We start from the raw sequence: 5924 nt of genomic DNA, 5'->3' as shown, positions 1-5924 counted from the left end.
AGGAGATGGATTTCATAATATACCTTCAGGTCTGCATTCCAAGGGAGGTGGACACCTGAGTGCTGGGGCAAATCCCTTAAGTGGAGTCTTCCCAGAGCTGATCTCAGTGTCTGTGTCATTCTGCAGCTAGGTGCGGCTCCCCCGGTATGTGTGCTGGAGGAGGCTTAATAGCTTGTCTCAGCAAGACAGGTAAAAAGGGTGCCCAGGCTGGCAGAACAGGCAGGCTCCTGGTATCTCAGGACATCAGGTGGCATATTAAAGGGGGACAACCCATCACACCCTCATCTGCCCACCCACCTGTGTGGAAGTCGGGGCCTGACAGAGGGCTACTGTGAGCCATAGGGCTAGAATTACCAGAAATCTCGTTTTTAAAGTGATACATGCATACAGATAGCATACTCACAATCAGCGAATTGTAACCTTTTCAAAAACATCTTACATGCCACATTTCATACAAGATTTGTTTCAAATATATAATAGTGGTGCAATAATGTTCTACACGGTCATATTTTAATCAGATAACATCACACCATATTATAAGCCTCACACACGCTGCTTTTCCGAAAACTACTCAGGCATTAACATATCTGTTTCTCAGGGAAACTAATTATAACTAAGGCTCTGTGTTTGTCACGGAGGTCACGGATTTCATGACTTCCTGCGACCTTTGTGACTCGAGCAGCTGGCCCTGGGGACAGCCACACTGGCCGCTGCTTGAGTGGCTCTGCAGCTAGCCGCTCAGACAGCCCCTAGCCAGCCACATCAGCCACTGCTCTGGCAGCCCCAGGCAGCAGCTTATGCGACTGGCCCCATGGACGCAGTCCCAGAGACAGCGGGATCAGCCACCCTTCAGGGGTTCCTGGCAGTGATCCCAGGGTGGCCAGAGTGGCAGCTGGCCCCCTGGGGCTCCCCAGCAGTGGCCAGAGCCACCACTAGCTGCTCAGGGCCTTCCTCCCCCAGCAGCAGCCAGAGCATCCTCTGGCTGCCTGGTGCTTCCCTCTCCACCCCAGCGGCGGCCGGATTGACAGCGGGCCCCCCGGGGCTCACCTCTGGCAGGAGCGGCACCAGTCCTCCCTGGGGCTCCTCCCCACGCAGCTGGTGCCATGGGCTCCCTCCCCGCACAGCATTCCCCCTTACTGTACCCCCCCTTCCCAAGATTCATTCACGGGTATTTATGGTATAAGTCATGGACAGGTCACGGGCCATGGTTTTTTGTTTTTTTGCCCGTGACCAGTTCATGACTTTTACTAAAAAATATCTGTGATTAAATCTTAGCCTTAATTATAACCCAAGAAAAATCAGTCATAGAAGATTAGGGTTGGAAGAGACCTCAGGAGGTCATCTAGTCCAACCCCCTGCTCAACCCCTGAACTAAATTATTCTGGGCTGGGCTTTGTCAAGTCGGGCCTTAAAAACCTCTAAGGATGGAGATTCCACCACCTCCCTAGGTAACCCATGCCAGGGCTTCACCACCCTCCTAGTGAAATAGTTTTTCCTAATATCCAACCTAGACCTCCTCCAGTGCAACTTGAGGCCACTGCTCCTTGTTCTGTCATCTGTCACCACTGAGAACAGCCTAGCTCCATCCTCTTTGGAACCCCACTTCAGGTAATTGAAGGCTGCTATCAAATCCCCCCTCACTCTTCTCTTCTGCAGACTAAATAAGCCCAGTTCCCTCAGCCTCTCCTCATAAGTCATGTGCCCCAGTCCCCTAATCATTTTCGTTGCCCTCTGCTGGACTCTCTACAATTTGTCCACATCCTTTCTGTGGAGAGGGGCCCAAAACTGGTTGCAGTACTGCAGATGTGGCCTCCCCATTGCCAAACGGAGGGGAATAATCACTTCCCTCGATCTGCTGGCAACATTCCTACTAATGCAACCCAATATGCCATTCGCCTTCTTGGCAACCAGGGCATACTGTTGACTCATACCCAGCTTTTCGTCCACTGTAATCCCCAGATCCTTTTCCGCCTAAAAAAACAATATAAAAGGACTTCTGCCATTTTGGGCTAATGATATAAGACCTAGTTGCAACGTGCACCATCAAGTTCCCATCAGACTAATCACAAATAGAAGTGCTAGCCCCACTAAAAAACTAATACTTATGCCTTCTTTTGATTTGGCTTAGATACGTACACTGGTTTTATTTAGCCCATGCACAGTTTAAAGTATGAGCCCTTCAGTGATTTCTGTCTGGGCTTCTTCCAATTCCATAACGATTCACAGCTGGGCCTGTGCGCCGTATATCAAGACGTGGATTACTATCCACCTCATCTACATCTAAGCATTCTGCCAGCATACGCAGCCGTGAGGAAGGATCCTCCTATCTCAGGCAGAGGCTAAGGATTGTTCACCATGCCTATATTTAGTCAGTCCATCTCCTTCGAAGTGGTGTAAGACACAACAGGCCAGTCAACAGCTTCATCTTTAAGAAACTGTGCTCAGGAATTAAGGAAATAAGGTTGCTGCTGTAAGCAGATCAGAAGACAAGGGGTAAAAGTGTTTTCAGGCAATAATCAGTCATTACCAAATATCCCTATCTGAATTAGTGTCATTTAAGTGCAGGCCCCAAGGGAATCCTGAGACTACCGTTTAACTAGCTTAACCCATCCCCTATTTCAGCTTTGCCAACAAAGGGTCTCAATAATAGATAAAGAAGGAAAGTGAAGTAACTGGCAGTCTCAATTAATGTAAAATATTCAGCCTTTAGGATTTACTGCTAACATTTGAACCTTTTGGTACCTAATTGTTGCTTAAGAATGACAGGTTTCAGAGTAGCAGCCGTGTTAGTCTGTATCCGCAAAAAGAAAAGGAGGACTCGTGGCACCTTAGAGACTAACCAATTTATTTGAGCATGAGCTTTCATGAGCTGTAGCTCACAAAAATAAACCTTGTGAGGAGCTGAATGACCTCAACTTCCATTGTGTTCCTCGGAGGCGCTCAGCACATCACAGGATTGAGACCTTCTAGGTGATTGGCCCACAAAGATTACAGCCATTTGGAGACTGAGCTGGTAACAGAACCCAGGAACCCCAATTCCTAGTTCCCTTCTCTACTGGATCATGCCTATTTTAAAACGCTAGATATTTTCCGTATGTGTGTTGTTTTAAATAATTCAGAACAAGGAAAGAAAAACACAATGATGGAAAACTGGGTCCTTCAGATGTGCAAGAATGTGCATCTCCAATGTGACCAAAGGCCAGCAGCCAAGCACTTAGTTCTACTTCTGCAGCAAATAGAAATGTGGGAGGAAAGTAGGGAAGGTACAGAGAGCGCATAATGTGCGCCCCACACAAGGGCCAGGGACAATCCTAGCCCTTGTGTTGGGGAGTGGGGAGGGGAGGGGAGGAAGAGAGTACAGGAACAACTCCTGGCATCCATCCAGAGGCACAACTCATTCTCAAGAGAACAGGGAAGAAGTGGGGCCAATGTTCTCACTATCTCCACACTCTTAGTGCAGCACAAGCCCTCCTGGAGTTCCAGCTAGGGTGGGCAGCTACACCCTTTCTGGCAGAGATTGCATCTCAAGGTCTCCCCTTTGCAACAAAGGCAGGCCCCTCACTTACCTCATCCAACATTCCCTGAGCAATAGCAGGCTTGTCGTCCAGTCACAAGGTACAGTCCTCCAGCTGTATCTCTTAGCAAGTCCACCCCTTCCAGGGCATAAAACAATCCTAACAAAAAGTAAAATAGTCTCACGGACCTCAAGGGGCCAGGCCAACACCCTCACACAGAGGAGGGGAAAGCAAGCTTTTAGGCTCCACAAGAAGTCTCAGCTCCTGACCTCTTGCATGGCTTAGGGAAGAGTTAGTCCTGAGAATTTTAACAAAAGAAACAAACCAACCCATCTTCCTTTCTCAGAGGGCTCAGGCAGGTAGTACTCTAAAGCCATTACCACATGGCCTTCTCAGGAAGTCCTAGGCTTGTGTCAGAGTGCTAGCCTGAGTTCCATCAAGGGCAGCTTGAGGCTGATCGTGACCACAGGAGTTCTTTAATCCTTCTTGATTGGTGTGGGGAGGGGATAAGGCCAGAGCCTAATGGTACTTTTAGGACCACAAAGTAGAATAGTGAAGGTAAATATTAAAAATCAACCGCATACCTGTAGACCACCTAGTATGCTGCATCCTCCCAGCTAAGACATCTGGCCTTAAACTCTTTGTAGAGCATCAAGAGTTCACATGAATGACAGGAGATATTTGAGAAGCATTGACTAGAGAGAGTATAAAAAACCCCCTCTACTTTCAGCTCCCTTGCTGTGGATAAATAGGAGACTTCAGCCTTCAAACTGTCAATCGACATCCATTAACCACTCCATATTCACTCCAAATACTTACTGCAACTAGAGTGGGGCATATATCTAATTTTTCAGTTCACAGCCAGTTCCAAATCAATCAATCAATCATGGGAAAAATTGGAATTTTTGGACAATGGAAAAAGTCCGTATCAGTGGAGACACAGGGCCACATTTATTCCTGGTCTCAGGACAGATAGAATTCCATTGTTTTACACCTTCTTACACCCAGGCTACCATCTGGCTCATCCAATTTATTGCCTTTTACGACTTGGGCCTGATACTCAGTGTAAATCAGTGTGGCTCCACTGACTTCAATGGGACTATGCTGATTTATACCAGCTGAGGATCTGGGCCAGTGTACAGAATATGTATTTGCTTTAAGACTTTGTCTAGTCTGCATTTTCTTTCTCTGCCTTCGATAATCCTCTAACAAAAAAACAAAACAAAAACTCCACCATCTCAGCTATCTTTGAGCTACTTTGCTCTGTCTTAAAGTTTGCATCATGTTTTGCATCACTTTGTATCATAGAGTAGCATTAGAGTGACCTAGATCTAATGATAATTCAGAAATAATTTCAGTTCTCCGAGCTGGGCTCAGTTTTGATGTTCTGTGTTTTCTTAAATCAGATCCCTTCATGTGCAAAAGTATATGAATTTGTACACTTAAACTCTGGTGATAGTTGTGATCATTGCATATGTAATGATGTTAGTCACATAATTGGATATTTGAATCCAAAGCCAGGTGTGCAACTGCAGGACATATGTGGGCAGTTTAGGTACACAAATACATGTCCAATTTTGGTGCATGAAGCTTTTACTCCCCTCACCACAGGCCATCAGCAGGGTTTAAACCCTGGACCTTTAGCACTAAAGCATAGACTTCTGTCCCTTAAGCTAAAGGAGCAAAAGTGTTACTAACAACTGTTATCCACTATGTGGACAGGAGCGAGGGGGACAGGTCACACACCCCCACACTCACCCTCCACCCTTCTCCCCCACAAAATGTTACACAGGGATTTGAAATTCTCTTCCTCTCTCCCTTTCTGATTGCTATAAGCCTAACTATTGTGGATCTGTTTTGATAAGACGATGTTTCTACACAAGAACAAATATATTTTGTCAATATAAAAAGAGTCACTAGGATTTTGTTTTCTAAAAACAGAGTGAAACCTGGGCAAGAGCCTAGTCTTATTAGGCAACGGACTTCTTTAAGAGATTGCCCTGAATGACCCCCCAAGCATAGTGACTGCAACTGTGCTTCACCACGATGAGAAGACCATGTCCATTAGGCGACTGATTTTTGTCTGTCCCTTGAGTGGTTGCATGAGAAAGATTTCACTCTAATAAAATAACAGTTAATTTTGTACATGATACAAAATGCACTGGTGGTTAAAAAAGGAGAATAAGCGTATTAAATGCAATGTGGCAGAGTCCCCAATAATCGCTGCAGTTTGGCAGAAATGAAACTTTTAAATGTAACCCTAGCCGGCTGGCACTACCTATTTGTTCTTAAAAGCAGAGTTTATTATTTTCAAACAGCAGGCAACTGTTGGGCATAAGCCATCTGGGATTTGAACCTCATTTCATTAGACCCATTTCCATTTTCTGTTTAGAGTCAGAAAGCAATGCC

Source organism: Lepidochelys olivacea, assembly GCF_965140295.1.
Source record: "Lepidochelys olivacea isolate rLepOli2 genome assembly, chromosome: 3".
Taxonomy (NCBI): Eukaryota; Metazoa; Chordata; order Testudines; family Cheloniidae; genus Lepidochelys; species Lepidochelys olivacea.
Note: the sequence above shows the minus strand (reverse complement) of the source record.